This window comes from Ictidomys tridecemlineatus, chromosome 7 (assembly GCF_052094955.1).
Source record: "Ictidomys tridecemlineatus isolate mIctTri1 chromosome 7, mIctTri1.hap1, whole genome shotgun sequence".
Taxonomy (NCBI): Eukaryota; Metazoa; Chordata; class Mammalia; order Rodentia; family Sciuridae; genus Ictidomys; species Ictidomys tridecemlineatus.
Window position 1 is genome coordinate 115,314,021 of NC_135483.1, and position 21,264 is coordinate 115,335,284.

General features: G+C 33.1%; 1 protein-coding gene and 1 long non-coding RNA gene across 3 annotated transcripts in view; one reads left to right on the forward strand and one right to left on the reverse strand.

Moving 5' to 3' along the window:
- The window catches only part of Arhgap15 (Rho GTPase activating protein 15), a 591,785-nt gene that overhangs the window by 197,890 nt on the left and 372,631 nt on the right, over positions 1-21,264 (forward strand). The window lies entirely within an intron of this gene.
- LOC144365322 (uncharacterized) overlaps positions 18,701-21,264 on the reverse strand; it is a 21,365-nt gene continuing 18,801 nt past the window's right edge. The window contains exon 2 of the long non-coding RNA XR_013423629.1: positions 18,701-18,981. This is a non-coding gene — a long non-coding RNA (uncharacterized LOC144365322). The remainder of the gene's footprint in view (positions 18,982-21,264) is intronic.

Here is a 21,264-nt window from a genome sequence, read left to right on the forward strand (position 1 = left end):
TAGCAACAACAAATCACACCAGCTGTTCCTTGATTTGTATTGATCATTTACTGATTTCTTTTTACCTTGTACTATTAACATTTTAATGTTTGCTGGCATTATTAATAAGTAAATTTATTCTCTATTTCATTTCCTATTAATGTGATCTAAAAACTACCTCAAAAATGGAAATTATGGTTTTGATAATTGACATCATTTATGGGTTTTAAGTATGTGAAATCAGAGAAAAGCCACAATTAGCCTACGCTAGTATCAGTTCAAGCTTCCCCCACATGGTTTTACTAATACCCTTCAAATTCTGACTTCTGCCTTTCCAGCCATATGTCTCTTTAAGCAGATACACTTTGTAGTGCCAAAGTGTGTCAAGGACATCACTAGGTTACCAAAATCATTTTTATGTGCAACTTCTTGCAATATTCCAAAGCACCCTTCCACCTGAACCCCACCCCGATCCCTAAAATATAATTTTAATAACATGCATTAAAATGTCATGCTGATAATAAACCTAGAGATATATTACAGGGAAGCTGTCTGTATTTTTTTTTAATGCATTTGGCACTAACATAATGGCGTAAGCACATGGACTCACACACATTGCCTAAATTCTTTTTATTTTTTTTTTCCGGTTTTGGGTACAAAGTAGTGCAAAATATTATAATTATATTATTCAATGCATAAATGTGAATTTAAGAAAGAGCTAGGAGGGTAGGAATGTGAGTGTGTATTTGAGAGATTTACCCAGAGAGTAGAATTGTAGTGATATGTGATGTGGCTTTTTAGTTTCTAATCGCAGTTTTATTACCATATTATCTTGTGTTACTGCTGGTGAAAGCAACAAACAGTGGCTTTTGCCATATCAATGAACAGAGATCTCTGGAAATTGCACCTGTTCATTATGTGAGAAATTCTTCTGTGGGCAGATAGGAGGAATTCAGTTTTATTCCCAAACTGTTGCCTAATTCTTATAACTTGTGCATATTTTTTTTGAGTCATGATTGTACAATCTGCTACCCATTTTGGGATAAAAACACTATTGAAATTGAGCATACTAACTTTAACCAAGCTGCATTTTTTTATGAATCAGATTGTAAAGTTGACTGCCACAATACAGCCATGTCCCTATACAAATTAGTCTATGCACACACACTCACAAACACACCAGGGAGGGCATCGTTTGACTCGTGGAACCTCTGTACTCTTCTAAAATAAAGAGTTAAATATTTTTCCAACTGATCTTCCTATCTTTGAAATAACATGAGTCACGGTGTTTCCCATTTAACAAACACCATTGATTCTTTATTGTCTGCGAGGCTTCCATGTACTGCACCAAATTTGAATTGGATATGTTATTTCCAAATTGACAGTAGTGATTAAGCCAAAAAAATAAGTGCATTTTCCTTTAAATGTTAGCTGCAGCTTCTAGTAACATTCCCTACATTATGCTACACTGAAACAAGTCAGTCGCACAGACCAAAATGTTGATGGATATACAGCAGATCAAAAAGAGGAGAGTTATTTTGAAGTGCTGGGTATCTTTCTGAGAAGATAGGTTTTTGAATTTGTACCTCTTTGCAAAAAGAGACTTCACATTATTTTGTCAGTTTGTTTCAATTTGAGAGGTGTTGAAAATTGGTATTCATTTTTTTGATATAACCCTTAAATTGTACAATTTAAGAAAACTGACTGAAAGAGATAAATTAAATGGGTAGAAATATTTTCAAATCAAAGACCAACTGACATATATAAAAATGATGTATGTTTCTTACATGGTCCACAGGGAGAATTCTGCAGGCTTGCTATGATCTCTACAATTTGCTTCAGGGCAAACTAGATTCTGGGATATTCTATTATCCCTTTGGTCTGTTTATCATGGAAACTGATGTACAAATCGAGAGTTCTTTTTTGGTCTCTTTCTTTCTATATGGTTGGAACTGGTAAGAATTCACTTATCTCATGTCCTCACCTTCAGTAAAGTGCTACAGAAGAGTTCAGTGACCAGTAATCAATTATTATTGAGAAGCAATCAATTGCTAATTTCCATAATTATGCACATCTAAACACTATGAACAAGAAAGAGAAACAAAGCTGCACTCCAAGCATTGCCTTGTTAGCAGTATTTTGTTAACACAGGCTCTAAAAAAAGCTGCCGCAGCTGGTACCACAAATGTGTTTCCAGTATTCAGGCCATCAACGTGATTCGTCGCTAAATGTATAGAATCAGCTTCTTGCTAAAAACTACAATTACAGGTGATATACAGATTGAAATCACAGGGCTGGTTTGTCGAAGAAAATTGTCCTAATGATGGGTTTTCGGATGGGGAATGCAGCTCTTTTCTTTCCCTGTGATGGGTTGTGAAGGCAGCTGCACCTGCCTCTATGCTGTATTCTGCCGCACTTAATGATATCTGATGATATCATTAGGCAAAGTGTTCATAAACAGATGTTGAGCCTGTGCCTAAATGCTGTCAGATGAGCGGTTGCTGGCCTGAAACAGTATTATTTATATAGAACATTTACGTTTGTTATGTTAATAACCCCACTATTAGCTCTCTGGATGTTGCGTTAGGAATGTAAATGTAGTTAATATGAATAACAACCTCTTTACTCTTTGTGCTGCAGTTGAGTATAACTTTTAGGCTTTGGGAGAGAAACAAAGATACCCCCACCAAGTCCTTTTGACTTCGTGATTTTTTTCCTTTTTTTGGCACCGTTTGAAATTTTGATCAGAAGATAAATGGTAAAAATCCGTAGGACAGATGTTAAATATTAGCATTTGATTTTCCTAACAGTTAATAATTTCAGAAGACTCTGACATCTATGGGTTATCTTGTGTGCGTCCATTGCGTTACCCTAATATATCAGATGAGTGATCATGGACACTTGTCAATTTGGTGTCCATCCCAAGGAGTCCCAAACAAACTGTCAAATATGGACCCGTTTTTGTTTCAGCTTTTTTTTTTTCTTATTTGACCAATTTTTTTGCACCATTTATTGTATTAGGACACTGAAATCAGATGTCACAGGCATTTTTAAAAATTTGTTTTAGAGATTTTTGGCATTTCCTTGATGTCATGGTTGCAATGCTTAAAAAATGTCACCTGATAATTACTGTGTATGTGTATGTGTGTGTGTGTGTGTGTGTGTGTGTGTGTGTGTGTATTTAAGCCAAAGTTGAATTTTATGCCTCATAGTTAATTCATGCAGAGTAAGTTATGTAAATTCTGACAGTCATCAAATGTGCACTATTTTTCTGAAATATTATTCTACTGTGAAAGCCACATTATTTTTTCAAAAGTGCCTTTGTCATTTTTTATGATATTTTAACTCTTTCAGGAATTTAAGTACTGAAAAAATTTCACTTGACTATTGTCAACATCAGAAAATTGTTATTTCAGATTTTTAATGAAAGAAAAAAATGTTAAAGCAATGCTTCATTGCAACCATAAGAACAGGTTGAAGTGACTTTTAAAGTATCTTTCTCATCCCAGTTAATGCTTATGCAGTCATTATATTGCTAAAAGTGATACCGATGTCCATGTTTGTTTGTTTCAGAGACTACAGGTGTGATCAGCATAGTAGAGGTGTACATTTACATGTATAATTTCTTTAATGTCATCTTATACTTAAGTATAATCTGAATTATCTGTGATTTTAAATTATGTTAATGGAATTTCAATGACAGTAGTTTTTTCATGCCTCCATTCCCTGTCATTTCAATTCTCATCTTCTGGAACATGTTGGGAAAATTCAGATTCTTTTTATACAGAAATTTGCCACCATCTTCCAAATAAGGACATGATAAAGTAAATTAAGCCAGAGGATGTTATGTTCTATATGAACTACTTACCGCTTGGGATGTTTACATGGAGAAAATTTTTAAAATATGGGACTTTTGTAGATGGAACAATTAAAAATGTAACTTTTCTTAAACTGTATCATTAGTTAGTAAAACTATAAAGATCTTGTTTGCTAGAGAAATTTGTGTATTGTAAGAAATAAAATAATTCCTAAGTATGTCCTAAATTATACATAAAAGAAGATAATGTGGAAGGGCTTTGAGGACCTGTCAAGTTATTTAGACCTTCCAACATGTTTTTTATAGAGGGAAGTCTAAAGCAGGGCAGGGCTTTGCCCACCATGACATGGTGCTTGAATTTGCTTGACATTTCTGCAAGTTGCTTGGTGATTGTTCATGCAATCAATACTCAAACTTGGTGATTGTTCATGCAATCAATACTCAAAAAATTTGTTCATTCATTTAACACTCAAAAATTCAACCAATAAAAATATTCACTCTAAACTCCTCAGAAATTTAGACTGATTTCAGAGAGAAGATAAAAGGAACTGTTGAAAGCATCAACTGTTGTTGAAACAAGATCAATCAGTTAAAGTCTGTTTAAGAGTCTTGAAAGCCCACCACTATCTCCAAGAAGTCTTTCTGTCCTATCTTCTCTTCTGTTCCTGCTATTCTGTCCAGTTACCTAGGATGAATGCATGCTCATGGCATATGTTAGTTACTCTTCATTCTTAAAGTGGAAAATGATGTAATCATTAAGCTTTTAATTTCCAAAATGTCTACATAACTTATGCTGAAATTTGGGGAGGGTCTCTTTGAATAGGAGGCCAATTGATGCCTTTCACCCTTATTCTTCTCCTTATCATCATCATCATCATCATCATCATCATCATCATCATCATTCTTTCCCTCTACTCCTCATCTCCTCATCTCCTTCTTCTTCTTCCCCTCCTCTTCCTCCCCCCCTTCTCCTCCTCCCCCTTCTCTATCCACCTATAAAACTAGATTTTGTGTAAATTTATTGATGCATAAGTAAACATCATTTACTTATTATGATGATATGAACCTTATATGAAGGGATTGTTGCTTTTCCTATGTCCCATGACAAAATCTAGAGTTCAATTATATGACAATGAGTACATCTGAAATCAAGTAACACAAAGTTCAGCCTGAGCTAAGCATATTTTTATAGAGAGTTGAGCAAATTCATTATGTTCCTTGGCCTTAATTTAGCTTGTATAATATTTTTATTCTATCTTACTGTCTTGCTTCTTGGATAGATATGTATGTAGATGACAAAATATTAAGGTCTATAGAAGAAGAATTCTATATGAGTCCACTATTTCAACTTAAACTTTATAATAGTATAGTTAAAGTAAAACATAATAGGCCTTTTGAAAGAAACACCTAAAAATAAAAGATTAATACATACTATATCCTTGTCATGATAGTAATAATAATACTATCATTAGTTTCATTAATTTTTGTTACTATTGTCTTAAATTTTTGTTTATGCCAAAAGGATAAGGAGGTGTGTAAAAATACATTTTACTATCACAAAAAATACAGATTTATTGTCAGAATACCCCATATAGTGAAAACTATTTTAAATACATCTACCTCTTCATGGTTAAATTACTTTGATTTTCAACATGTTTGTTTAGAAAAAAAGCAGACCTTTGAAGAGTTATACAGCATGTTGCACCACCTATATATATATTCTCACTGGAACAACCAAGGTCTTTAATCACTTGCCTGAGTTTCAACATCTTCAATAGTTAGAAAATTTTAATGTGAACTTCATATTCTAACGAACATAAGGACAATGTTTGCCTTTTGAAAGTAAAGCTAGTATCTTAAAAAAAATGGGTCATAACTGGTTTATATCAAAGATAAGTTAGAATCACCTTGGGGATGCTAATTCATTAATTATTTCATCATTTAGTTTTCCAATCTATGAAGTAATATATTTTCTAGTTACATAGCCTCAAGGAACAAATAGTAACTATAAAACATTTACTTATCTGTTTCTCTTCTCTTCATGTATCTTATAGGACTTTATTAAAATATCCATTATATTAAAATATTATGTGGAGCCAATTTGAAGGTTTATAGCTTGTACCCGGAAAGTCATCCAGGTCTCTGTGAAAGGAAAATTGGTGCTTTCAGGACAGTAAACATGGAATAACTTTGAAGGTTAACAGTTTAAGAATAGACAGCATGCACAGCTTGCTTTTACCAATTAAAATTGTAAAAAATTAATATATGAAGTCCCAATGGGTGTTCAACATGGATAAGGACTACTGGTCTAGGCTCATGATTGTGTATTCATCTCTCAGCCTAAAAAGAGCCGTATGCAATCAAATAACGATACAAATAATTTAAAAGATGTTTGTGATATGTTTCTGATATGGTGTATTCTTCTATTGGATGCTCAATATAGCCAGGGAAGTGCCAGCAAATAGTCAAGGATCTCAAAGTTGATCTTGCACCTGGAAAAGAGAAGAGAAAAGGAGGGAGGGAACAAGACTACTGAATTTCTGGACATGACACCATTAGCCAAATTCTACCTTCATTAACTAAATGCTTAGTGGACAAAACACACTTCCCATGATGAAGAGAACTTTGCCCAGGTGGTGAGTCTTCAGTGTCTTAGGTCCATTTCTTCTGCAGGGAATGGTTTTCTAACCTGGGGGGATATGTGATGACTATGGAAGTGGACTAAATTTGGGCATCTGTAATTACATTAGCTTGCAATTTAGCAGACTTGTGGTGGGAGGATTAATGTCAGAAGATTCCCCATTTTTCAATCTTGTGTCTACATCAATAAGATCGAACTAATTGCTAATTGGCATTTAGAAAATGAACTACTCTGGTGCCCTGGAGCAGTGCTGTAATATGGCAAGGAATTAGGAATATGATATTTCTTTCTTCGATAACAGAGAGGTATTTATTCCTGGAAGTAACATAGTCTCATTAAAATATTTTAATCTAAAATATAGCAAAATATATGAACCATCAAACTAGTGTTGATAGGACCAATTCACTATTTAGGGCATACATTTATTCACAAGATATGGATTTCCTAGAAATCATTACATTGGACTAAATTATTAGAAACTCACATCATTCATCAAAAAATAAGACAAAGCTTCTCTCCAAATAACCCTTCTTGTCCCCATGTCCCACCCACCATTGCAACTATCTTCATGTATTTGATTCACATTGTAATACAGTATTTTGAGTGTTTTTCCCCATTGCCTTGGAATAGAATATTCTAATATATTTAGTGATTTTCAGAATTTTATGCTTCTAAAGAAATGTATAGCTTGGGAAACATATACAAATAATTTTCTTTACATACTACTATTACTATCTAAATAAATAAATGCATATCCTCAAGAATTATTACTATAAAATTATAGTTTATAGATTTCTTTTTTTTTAAAGAAAGAGAGAGAGAGAATTTTTTAATATTTATTTTTCGGCGGACACGACATCTTTGTTTGTATGTGGTACTGAGCATCGAACCCGAGTCACACACATGCCAGGCGAGTGCACTACCGCTTGAGCCACATCCCCAGCCCCAAGTTTATAGATTTCTTTAACAGACCTGTTTAAGTGGACATGGCTTTCCCTTTCTTCTAGAGTAATTGGAATAAAATAATGATTGTTAAAATATGGTTTCTTCAAAATGCTAAATATTTGGGGTTTAATTTCAATCATTCACAATCAGCATTATTTCTATAGAGCAATATTTTCTAAAATGTGGCTCAAGATTTCCATGATGGTCTATAAAAAAGTTATCCGTGTTCAAAACTCTTTGAGAAAATTTACATGTACTATTATCCATGTGGAGGTACACAATACAAACCAAACCAAAGGTCATGAGGAGTTCTAAGTAAAATATTTCTTGGTTTATTCTGTGTTTGAAAGATTTATATAATTATTGAAACCCCTCTCTCTTGAGGTTACATGCTGCAGAACTGATGTTCAACCTAACTTATTTTGAAAAACATCGTTCAGGAATCATTTGTTGTGAAAGGCAAAAGCTGACTACTTGCAGAAAAATAATCTAAGTCACCTTGAAATTCCTAATTTCCACATTCTTTTAGTCTGTTAATTGAATATCTGAAATGTGTTCCTGGAAGTAACATAGAGTCTCATTAAAATATTTTATTCTAAAATATAGCAAAATATATGAACCATCAAACTAGTGTTGATAGGACCAACTCACTATTTAGAGCATATATTTCTTCACAAGATATAGATTTCCTAGAAATCATTATGTTGGAAATAAATCTTTCTTAAAGTGTGGGCAAATAGTTGTTGAAAGTTCCATTACATCATTATTATCATCAAAATCATTATTTCAAAATTTGCCTTAATAAATAATTCAAATTTTCTCATTTAGGATTTCTTATACTATTGAAATGATACAGAAGATGGAATCAGAAAAATTTTGTAAAATAAATATGCATAAAAAAACCCAAAAGGATAGCTATACACATACACACATGTATATATATATATATATATACACACACACACATATGTGTATGTATGTATGTGTGTGTATATTTGTGTGTGTATGTGTGTATGTATATGTGTGTGTGTGTGTGTATATATATATATATATTTACTTATTTGAAGGCACATGAGCAAGAAATAAGTGATATTAAAGCCAAGATGAGGCTAGGCCTTCACAAGAAATTTGTTGAGTTTTACTGCTTCTTTAGCAGACTAGGAAAGTACAGCAGTAGACTGATAGCTACTGGCTACAGGCAAATATCTTGTTGGTCTTCACATCCTATATTTAGACTAACTATGTGATATAAATTTGGTTTTGTATTACTAAAGATTTTCCAGAAATTTTTTTCCGTATCTCAAAACTGTCATTCATTCAGTTATATAAATGCAGAGTTAGAACTACTTGAACTGGCACAAAAAAAATCTATCTATGAGTTTTCCACCTGAATTCCATAAGTGAAAATCTTTTTCCCCGAATTCCAGGGTTCTAAATTGTGAATTGGTTGTAACTCTGTCATCATTCCCATATCTTAGTTGATTGGTTGGGAAACTAAAAAACTATAATGTGACTGAGAATTTGTTCTAGAATAAACTAAACCTAACATGAGGTTACATATGTTATTTATTTCTTTAGAATGTCAGTAGTTGTTTTTTTCAGTGTGAACATGTCAATTACCAAATTATCATTGAGGTCTGATACCTCCATGTAGTAATGAAGCAAGTGTTTGAGGCTCTAAAATGATGTTCCCCATGGCACAATTTCATCTGCTCAGGTATTATTTTTTCTTACACAAGAACCTTTCATTTGCATGGACCTCAGTGAAAGAGAAATGGCCCTGTGAGCTCCTTCCTGATGAATGAATTCTGAACAAGAATGACAATTATCCCACATTCATAGAATAGAATGAGAAATTCATATCATTTCCAAGTGTCTTCACACTTTCATAGAAAATTGGTGAGCTCTGAGGTTCAGTATGCAAGGCAGTCTTGAAACTGCAGCTCCTCCCTCCCAGGAACTGCTTTTTTCTCTCAGTCTGAGTGAACATTTAGAAATCTGTGACACAATGCACAATGATAGTGGCCACATGTGTGCAAACAAGTGTCTCATTGAAAACAAGGAAGCACATTGTTTGATAGGATCCTTAGAACCTTAAAACTATGGCTGCCTCCGTGCAGACTCATGCACACAGTGGTATTTCAGTACTGCTGGCATATCTAGCAAACAAAATATGGTTCAAATGGCTTAACAATCCTAGAAACGGAAGGCTCCAGTTTAATGAGGTCTCCTCTGCTTGAAATTAAAGTGGAAAGAGTTTTACAGAGAACAGTATTCAATAACAAAATATTAAATGATAAACACAGATTGCTTAAAATCAGACGGGCCATTTTAAGAAAAGCATTTTAGCTCATCATGATATGTAGCACCTTATTTAAATTAGGAGGTGTTAATTCGTAGCTTGAATAATATATTAATATAATATGTAAAGTGAATGGCATTGTTAATCACAGTCGCGCCTGGAACGACTTTGCTTCTGTGCACTGAATGTTAATTTTGCAAAACATTAATTTCAAAGATTTTGCAGCAGTGCTTTTGTAATTAAATATTAATGTCACATGTTATTGCAGTAGCATGTTTATGAAAGCCGGCAACACTTCAAGTCAACTCATTTGTTTTTATATTTATTCTTGTACATCTGCAATCCCTTCCATTTCACAATTTCAAAGTGAAGGCCATTTTGAATAGTCAATATGTGAACATTTTTCATTGTAAGCGTTTTTTAACATCCAACAGGGTAAATATTTAATGTTGTGTTTTTAGCTGGTATAATTTTTCAGAAAATTGGCTATAACTTTTAACAACTCAAAGGTACCTAAACAGTCTCAGTTTTGGCTTAAGTGATCTGAAAATAAAGTAGCAATAAATGTGATGAAGCTGTGTAAAAATATTTAAGAATTAGAGGTTTTATGTGAAAGTTTGAAATTAGAATTACAATTCTATGCACAAGATATCTTAGCACTTACTTATTTTAATATATTTTTTATTATGGCACTGTATTATCTCAAGAAATTTAAAAGATGGAATTGACTTTTGGTTAACTTTTTCCAAGTTCCATAACTAGACAAAGAATAGAAAAATTTAACCTGTTACTTATTACATGATTTGAAGTTACACATTTGTTTTAAAAGATAATCACCATCTTACTCCAAGTTTATACTCTTTTTATTTCACTATATTTGGTTATACCAAATCACTACAGCTGGTGATTTTATACAGATACACCTTGTTTATTAAGTACTTTCAGCTTAAAAATTAAGTCATTTCCATTTGTGAACCTAGATAACAAGAAATGCAATTCTAGACATTATAGTTTAAAAATATTATTTTATGCATCTAGCAAAGTTGTCTTCTACAATGAAATCCCTTTTAAAAAAATACATTTTTTTCAAAATATTATGGAATGAATTATCCATATTACCAAAAAAATCTAGGAAAAATCAAGATATATTATGTTTGGTTATGGGCACATTTAACAGTTAAAAATTCTGTCTGCACCTGATGTTGCATGTTAACAGCTAATGCCATTTGACAGTGATGAAATTAAAGGATGAAGAAGAGATACAAACTACATTTTACAAGCATGATGGGTCTCCAACAATGCCATTTAAATATTATTTGTCACTATTTAAAATGAACCTTTCCCCTTTAAGCTATGCCATTACGCTCATTTGTCCTGTCACCACTGACAGGCTATATGACTCACACACAAAAATGGTCATTAGGTACTGCATCTTCATCTTATTTAAAAAAAAAAAAAAAAGAAAGAAGGAAAGAAAGCATTCTGATGCTTCTAAAAGCCTGTAATTATTTTCATCCGAAGAGATAGTGTTGCTCAGAAGGTAATTTAATAACCTTTTGCATGTACCTGGGGAATGCCTCTCCAGGGAACCAAGGTGCCGACATGCCATTCAGTCGTCAAAACATGACCTTTAATGGTTGCTTGGAGAGAAGTTAGCGTGGAATGTTGTACACAGTGCAATGCTAATTCTGCTTTCTAATATATGCAAAATTTAGTTCTTGAGCAATGATCTTTGTAAGATGAATTAATATAGGTACTGCTCCAGGAAACAAAAGAAATTGCAATGTGAAAGTCTCCCCCCCCCCCACCACACATAATCTTTTATACTTCAGTTTGAAGTAGCTAACAACTTGCACAATCTGTATAAAAAATAGTGCAAAATACTCCAGAAGTCTTTGCTTCCTTTTCTCCTTTGAGTTGGTTGATGAATTCTATTCTATATACTATGGAAATGTAAAACAGGATTAAAGGGATTTCTTTGATAAGTTTATTTTCTCAAATAAGACTTGGCCCCAACTCTGTGAACAAGAAAAAGCAATGCTTACCTTTCATATACCCTCTCTGTTTTATAACACAATGTATGTGGCTCATTGAAATTACTAATGCAGTTACTGAATTAGTTTTTTAAAATCCTTCATGGATTTTCAATGTGAAAATATGGCATTTTGAATACTCACATAGACAAAAAAGAGGCACAGGCTGTTTCCTGTAACAACTAGGTTCAGAAACTCCTTATTTTGGTAGTCTGATATTAGATCCCGCCTTAGTTAGAAATGCTAGGATTTCAACTCCTACCCCTGACATGCCATCCGTCAATTTATTAGCACGCTGGTGCAGTAAGCCACTGAACAGGCTATATCAATTCGTTTAGTTTTTTTCTTTAAAATGTCTGTAATCCTCAGCTCTGCTCTCTCAACCGGTCAGCATTAAAGATTTATGTTGCACTTTTTTTCATTGCCACACCTGAATATGGATTACTTAAATGGGCTGTAAATAATTCATATCTGGGAATAAGTTTCCATTACTGACCAATGTTGTAATTTAATATACTGTATTATGGGTTATACAATTTTAGATTGTTTTCTGTGTGCATTCTGCAGTCAGGCAGACAACAGTTTAAGTAAAAAGGGTGAGGTGTTTATTCAGCTTATTTTCACGTTCACTCTGTGTGCTCAAATCAGCAACAGGGCTAAAGGAAGCAGAAACCTACTTTCAACTGCATGTTTTTCTGCTATTTATGGAAATCTTTTTTTTTTGAAGCACTTGACCTAAAACAAAGTATGAAAATATGTAATAGCATATTATTGATAAATTTGAGAAAGAAATAAAATGTGTTAATGTCAGTGACTCAAAATCTTGGTTCTTGAGAATCAAAGTATAATCTTGATTCTTGAACCCAAAGGTTAACTTTCCTGTTCAATGCTTGATTATTCTATGCATAAAATGCCCATAATAAAATCATAATTTATTTGACAGGTTTGAACGAGGCTACTGGATCAAATACGCAAAATATTAAAGTACAAGCTATTTTTAAAGCATAGGCAAGTGTTTACTCTTAAAAGAGCTTTAAACAATTTAAGATTAAGTTGAGTATAGTAAAAATTAATAATAGATTAATACATGAAAATCTATGAAGACACATAAGATAATGATTTAAAAAGGAATAATTTAAAGAGATGAATTAAAAAGTCGAATCAGAAAAGAAGGCCAGCATAAACTAGGGAAAAACATGCTGTGAATAAAGTCTGTTAGATCTTGAAATAGGAGAACTGCTAAATAATGCATAGTTTTATTTTTCTATCATTTGCATAAACCTTAAGAGAGTATTTATTTGTGTAAAACTTGATGTATCGAGTAAGGAGAATGAAAAAAATGGCATTCATTTTGTTTTCATTTTGGTATTTAGGAAAAATATTCTGTTACATATGGACTACTTAGACCTAATCATCTGACTGAATGTGCTGTGCGCCTTGAGCCAGGTTGGAAAGGGCTGGCTGGAGAACAGTGCCCTGGTCTTGCTGCAGGCGATGCAGGTTGGCCCATGCTCTGCTGGGGAGCAGATGGTGAGCCAATGCTTGTAGTCACACTTACCTTCCTTGCTAAATCCATAATCCCTCACTGGACACGGAGCCAAGGCAGGCTTTGGAGGCAGAAAGGAGGTTACAATCTGGACTTGGGTAGTGACTGCCAGAACTGAGAAAACAGCTCAGAAATTTCAAATGCTTAACAAGTTATCTGTCTTGTCCCTAAGCCAGTGCAGCATTTTTAAAAGTAATTAAGACATGATTGAAAATGTGTATGCCATCTAAATACAAAAATCTTCAAAAATCACCAAAACCAATAATTAAAAGCCACATTTAATGTGACATTATGCAAAAATACATTTAAAATGAACTGTATTTTTGTGATTGAAAGGAAAATACATTGAGTAAAAAATAAAAAAGAGGAAGCATTTATTTTAAAGAAAAAAGCATTTTATTTTCTTTATAAATCTGGACCTTATAGAAGGAAAACATTCCATACATGCCTATAAATATGAAATATTTTCCTTCTATAAGAAAATACATAGCTACGCAACATGATATCGATACTAACATAGACTTCTCTATGAGTTATCTTTTCAAAAAATTAAATGATTAGTTAATTTTTGTATATATAATGCTTATGTATGTATATGTATGTTTTTACATGTGTGAATGGGGTTCATCATCAACACAGACATTATAAATCAGAAATACAAAATAAAAATATTGAGTGGCTAGCCAAATTCTAATCATTTGTAATAAAAGGGATAGTAAGTACCATCTGTTTAATGTAAAAAAATGATAAAATGCATACATATCTCATAAACTAAAACCATGGAGTGTTCATATAAAACAAAATATGCATAAAATGCCAACATATTCCATTAGGACTGGATTGACTTAAATTCTATACAATAATATATAAGAAAAAGCTAACTCTTCTAATTACAAGTTGTGCAGAACACTGGCTTATTTTTAAATAGGTTTTAGTCTACCTAGTGGGTATTACAAAAATCCCTTGGTTTTTCCCTCTGTATTTTCAATCATTCCTCATTCTCTTGGACATCATCCTTACTAAACATTCTTAGATATCCTTGCAGTAAAGTTCATTGATGAGCATATATTTTGTAGCTTTCATCAGTCCACTGCAACATCTATATTTTGATCCCTTGACAAAGGGCTACTGGTACTCTCTGTGTATATGTGAATAACTTGAGCTTCCCATTCAGGGACCATCATCAGATCCTTTCTCACTCTCTTTTTATTCCCTTTTTTCATTGCCTCTCTTTATAAAGTACTTACTTCATCTTTACTTAAACTTGGAACATTCTTTTAATTTCTTCTCTTTGTGAACCTCCTTCAGAATTCATTTCTTGCCAGTACCTACATCACTGAATATGTTCTTTCCTGATAATACTGTTTTCTTCAGAAACTCATATGAAGAAATAAGAATGTAGAAGCTTTATTATCTGCCCCATCTTGTAATTCAAGAATGTGCCTCGATAGGAGACATGTGTAGGTCAGTATTTATAAAAGGACATATAAGAGCAAAAATAATTATTATAATACATTTTGGAAATCTAAGTGTAGTTTTTCACACAATAATGTGCTTGATATTTGTAATGATTATCTTATCATTGATGCATCAGAAAAAATAAACCCTAAATATAATAATATTTACAAGGTTTTTAAATTATCAGTAGGAAACTTTACTATAAAAAGTCATAAAAAGATATAAAGTAGTTTCACTTTATCCCTTTACCAAAATGATGTACCTTAGGATATTTACACCTATTTAATTTTTGTTTTGATTGATGGATACTTTCATGGACTTTTAAACAAGTCGAGTTAATGTAATTAAAGGTTGATTTAATGTTAATGTTCTGTTCTTGGATGAGAACACAAAGGAAATAAACTTTAAAGGTTATTTTTAACAATGCAAATTTCCTATAAAATCATATTTATGTTAATATCAAAAGATTGAGCTAGGACATTATGAGCATCAACAATTTAAAACCAAAAATGAACAAAAGATATAAAATATTTTACTAAGAGATAAAAACAATATAAATTTGTCTTCAGTATAAGACATAGTCCCTCCATTTCAGATGTGTGATGGGGGGAAAGGTACTGGGGATTGAGCCCAAGGATGCTGTACCACTGAGCTATATTCCCAACCTCTTTTATATTTTTATTTTGAGTCAGGGTCTCTTTAAGTTGCCTAGGCTGTCCATGAATTTCTAGCCTCCTGCCTCAACTTCCTGAGTGCCTGGGATTACATGTGTGTACCACTATGTCAGGCTCAATTTAATATTTTTAAGTAAAGACATTGGTCTTGAAAATCAGGGTTTGCATTCCACTGCCACTGTAAAAATATAAAAAGCAGTTACATCTTTGGGCCTCAGTTTCCTATCTATATAATTACAGCATTTGTCTAATTATTTCTAGTATTTTGATCCTCTACAAAATAGTCTGTGGCTATATGAAGTTGAAAAGACAAACTACAGAGATAAATAAGTAATTAAGTACCAATAAATAGCACTATACAGGTGATGTCTCTAGGCAACACATGATCATGATTAATTACCAAATAAGTAGTTCAAGCAATATTGAAGCCAGTTAACTAAATGATCATTTATATGGTACTTAGTGTTTTGTATTTTAAATTTCTCATTGCATAATTTTTAATACATAATTTGGAACACATTTTCTACAACTGAATAGGAAATTAATAATGGAAAATATTTCAAATATAGTTCTCCAGGCAAAATTTTGTAATATCCCCATGTATTAGAACATTGCCACAAGAAATGCCATTGCTGTATTCCATGTATAAGTTCCACATTCTGGGTGAATCTAAGGTCCCAGAATTACAGCAAAAATAGCTTTATCCATGGACACGAGGGAACAAATGACTAGCCGAAGTGAGCTAACACAAGCAAAAAAATGTATACTGATGACTAGCTGAAGTGAGCTAACACAGGCAAAAAAATGTATACTGATGACTAGCCGAAGTGAGCTAACACAGGCAAAAAAAAAATGTGTACTGAAGAATGAATTAGAAATCCAATTTATCAAAATTCTTGGAGGTGGCTTCTGGTCTCTAGTGAATCTTCAGCACTTTGATGTGCCACCTATTAAGCATTAGAGTGGCATATGCCAATTATTGTGTAGTATATAAAGCCTCCAAATAATTATTATCCTAACCATCAACATATCACAAACATTATTAATTAAGAGAGACCTCTGATTTCCTTAAAAGGAAATGGCACTCTTATGGCAAATGACCTATTATAGAATTGGAAATGACTATGTTGTCAGAAGTTGCAACTCTTGGATGAAGCATAAAGCAGAGATCTTGATGTTAATGGTCATGGAAGATTCTGTGTTGCCATCTGTCGGGAATTATTTACCAGTTTTTGCTGACCAAATTCCAAATTAAGAAGCCCCATTTACTGGCTCAAATTTATCCTCAATCTTAATTATAAATAGTGTCTTTCTTTGGTATTTTAGAACTATTATAAGATATATAGACTCTGAAGGACTTAAGTAGAATTTTTTTAAGCACCTTATTTTCTTTAGGTACTCATCATTGCCTGATTGAATTTCTCCACAGGTTTCTAAACAATATTTATATCAACCCTCTTGGTCCACTCCTAGCCACCCTCCTGGGGTCAGCCGTCAAGGAGATTTTTCTAATTTTACAAATTTTGTTCCTCATTGTCTGCTTTTATAATTTCTCTATAACCCTCCATAGCCTTGAGAAAAAGTTTAAAATATTTGTGATCATTTTAAAGCTCCCTGTGAACTTGTCTCTGCTCATCTCTAGTCTTTTCTCTGATGCCCAGTCTAAGTTCTATCTATCCTAGCAGCATACCTGCACATTACTGAACTTTGAGGTTTCTTCCTTTGTGGCTTTTTTACAAACTACTATGTTTGCCTGGAATGCTCTTCTACCTAGCTACATTTCCTAATTATTCTCCCTTCAAACTCTTTCTTACCTTGCCTTTAGGTAATATATCCCCTAAAAGCCATTCCTAATCACTCCCTTCAGCCCCCAAGTCCTGTTGGACATGTTCTTCTATATGCTTTTGTAATCCTTTGAGCTATCATAATTATATTTCAGAATGAAACAGTTTCCTTACCTCTCATGCAGGAATATGAATGCTCAGTTCATGGGTAAGGTTGCATTCCCCTTTTCTATTTCTAAGTTCTAGGCTTATGTGTGGCAAAGCACATTTTTTTCAAGTTGACCACTTCCTACCTGATTTCTTTGGCACCATGATCTTAGGGATGTTCTCTTTATCTCTTTGAACTTTCTGCCTCATCCTTTCCACTTCTGATTTGTGGATTTACCAGAGGTCAATCATCAACCCTATCATTTTCTTAATATCTACATGATTCTATTCAAGAATATGTCTTCAAACTATCCAGGTATTGTCTATACTTTAATCTTCAGGACTGTATATCCAACTGTCTCTTCAATGTCTGTATTTGAATATTTAATATTCATGTTAAACTAATGAGATCAAACAAGAATACCTGTTTTTTTTTCCCCACTGAAAATCTGTTTCTCACTTCTTGTTTCCCATCATAATTAACAAATTTCCTCAACCACTTGGTTGTTCAAAGTATACTCTAGGATTTATTCTTTACTCTATCTAAATCTAACCTGAGCTAAACAATCACTAGAACTTCTCAGCCTTATCTCAAAGCATCCAGATGTATCTACTCTGTTGATATCCATTAAGCCATCTTGGTCCCAGTCACCATTTGGGATTATCTTCTTGGTTATCATACTTCTGTTCTAGCCCTCCTATCATACATCCTTCAATAGCAGTCATGACAGTCTTTGAAATACTAAAATGAACCCAAGACATTTACCTGTTCAAATCCATACAATAATTTTTATGCTATTTATAATAAAATTCTAACACCTAATCCTGGTTTATCAACCCCTTCCAAACATTCCAGCTCCATCCTTGTACCCCTGGTTTCACTTTGCTCCAGTTTCACTGTTCTTTCATTTTTTTGAACATGTTAACTCAGTTTTGTTCTATGGATCAACTGTTTGTCCCGGTCTCAGCTATTTCCTCTGGGTTTAGAAAGTTTTTATTTCTGATCTTGATATACTTTTCTTCTTTCTCTCATTTAAATTTCACTTATATACCAAGACTTTCTTAACTGACATTTCAAAAAGTAGACAATTTCTATCACAGCAATCTGTATAACACCTATTATGATCACATATCTCTGTTTATAATCAATACAATTTCATTTTATTTCCCTGAATAATGCCTGCTACTTTAATATTCTGAATAATACCTATATCATTATCATATATTTCTGTTTATTAATCAATATTTTTTATTTATCTTCTTCAAACCTGTAAAAATGCTAACTACATCACACCATGGGCCTTGCCTGTCTTATCCATTGCAGTATTTCCAGCACCTAGAACTGGGTCCCAGTCAGTAGAAACTCAATAAATATTTGCCAAATAAGTGAATTTTATTGAATGGAACAAGGAATCCACTTTGAATGAGTGAAATTTAGAACATCATAGTTTAGAGAGTTTGCACTAATATATGTAGAGTGAAAAACTTACCACGACTTTTGCCTCAATCTTTGGGTTGTTTGCTGGGATCAATGACAAACATGTTGCTAGACACCATGCTAGACACTCGTTGCTAGAATAGAGAGGACTTCACAAACTATCTGTTGTTGTCTTCTTAAGAAGTGCTAGTGAAACTTCTCTTCCAACTATTTCTTGCTGGAGAAGGAAGCCAAAAAAGTATAAGTCAAAGAGGAAACCATAGCAAAAATGGTAGTACATTCAACTGTCCATTATATAAACTAATCAACTTCTGAATAATAATTTTTTGGCAAAGGCCCACCTTAGTGCTATTTTATTATAGAAAATTATTTTCCTTTTCCTTGGAATTTTATTTTAACATTATTTTGTCCTCCCTTAGGTATGGTTTAAGGTTCATTTTAGGGCAGGAAAGAAGGAAAATAACATTGCTCCATTTATTTAATCCAAGAAATACTTATTAAATATTCTCTAGGAAGCATATACTCTAACAAAAGGTTTTGAGCACAATATTTGTAATATGTGCCATAAAAATCATATGTAAAAATATTATAATTACCAGACAAATGAAATTATATACCAACTAAGACTCAGTAGAGTTCATGAATTATAATATCCAGAAAGCTTGGCTACAAATTATGCCCAGCATTTTACCATGTGTATAAACTGGGGGACAGAGAGTGTAAAGGAAAGAAAGGACAATTTGAGCAAAATATGAACAACAATTATCATGGGCCCATGTACTAGTGTAAATAACTAGTTTCATTCGAAAAAGACTGGAAGCAAGAATGAAACAGGTATCTCTTGGCCTTTTATCACATGATATCATATACCAGAGAAAGAAGATATGTTCTAAAGATCTCAGTAGAATAAAAGATAATAGGCAACCCAACTTTTTTTTTAAAACCCTGTCCCTGTCACTTACATTTTGTCTTATCTTATGCCTACTTCGTCCCTTTCCATTTTTGGCTTCTCTTCATACCAGTCTAAGAGGTAAAGTAAATAAGATGCCAATTTAAGTGTCTGCTAGGAAAAAATGAGTGCTCAACAAATGCTGTGAAAAACCACACCCAAATATTTGGCCCAAGATTTTATTGGTTTAGTTCTTGGAGAAATCTGACACTAAGCCTTTTAGATTAAAATCTATAACTTCCTGGTGCACCTTTATGTTGCTACCTTTTTGGTTGACAGTTTCTGCTTGAAGAATGCAGATTCCTCTATTTGAATATTGCCACAATTTTGGGCACAATGTACATTTTAAGCCCTCAGGGATGCAGCACCAACATTCCCATTCATCTTGATCTCTGGGTCTTTTCTTTTATGTACACACCAAATTACTAGCAAGAAATTGATATACACACTAGGAGTATAGCTAAGTTGTAGAGTGTCTCTCTAGCATGCACAAGGTCCTGGTTTTAATTCCTCACAGTGCATACAAAGAAAACAATCAAAAAATGCAACATTGATAAAAAGAGTGGTTTATAAACATAAAATTCCTGCAATCTTGCCTCCTCATGCAGTACTTCAGGGACCTGGGGCATTTAAAAAAAAGAAACAACTTGTATTAGTCAGATTTTCATTACAATAATGAAATACAAGAGGCTACTTAAAAAGAAAAGAGGCTTATTTAACTCAAAGTTTGGTGAGGGTCCTCTCAGCTGCATCCATGTCATGGTAAATGATAATGGTAGGAGCATATGTGCAAGGAAGCAGTTACATCTTGAAACAGAGAGCTAGAAAAAGACTGGGGTTCCACAGTCCCTTCTGGCAGAATGTCCCCAGTGACTGGAGTACCTCCCATGAGGCTATACCTCTTAAAGTAACATCGCCTCCAGATACCACAAGACTGAGGACCAACACTTCAAATCATAAGCTTCTGGCAGAGATCAAACAACATCCAAACCATACCACATCTTTTACTCTAAATTGCTCTATATATACAAATGGAAATAATCATAAACACCTTTTAAATAGCTTATTTGGTAGAGTCACAACACAAGTAATTTTTTTCTTTAATTGATAAATGTTTTAAGAATCAACGACAGAAGATGTGTAAAACACCAGGTATATATTAAAGATTTAAAAAATGTTGGTGCCTTCTTTTGTATTTCCTAATGCTTTCTATCACCAAACTCTTTATTCCACATATCCACCTGTGTAACATTTAGTCATCTTTGAATACATAAGTTAATATTTCTGTATTTCTAAAGTATTTTTTGAATGATCAATTGAGTGGAATGCTTATTGCCACTAATGTCCCCCTTTTACAAATTATATAAGTATTTTATTGAAAACTCTTTGATGTTAGTTTTTCCTCTCTGTCATAATTACTTTAACACAAATATTTATTATCTCCTTGTTATATTTAAAGTTTTGCTATGGATTAGAGTTTAAATGTCACCCAAAAGCTTGAGTGTGATGCTCTAGGGAGGTGTTAGAACCTTTAAGAGGTGGGGCCTAGTG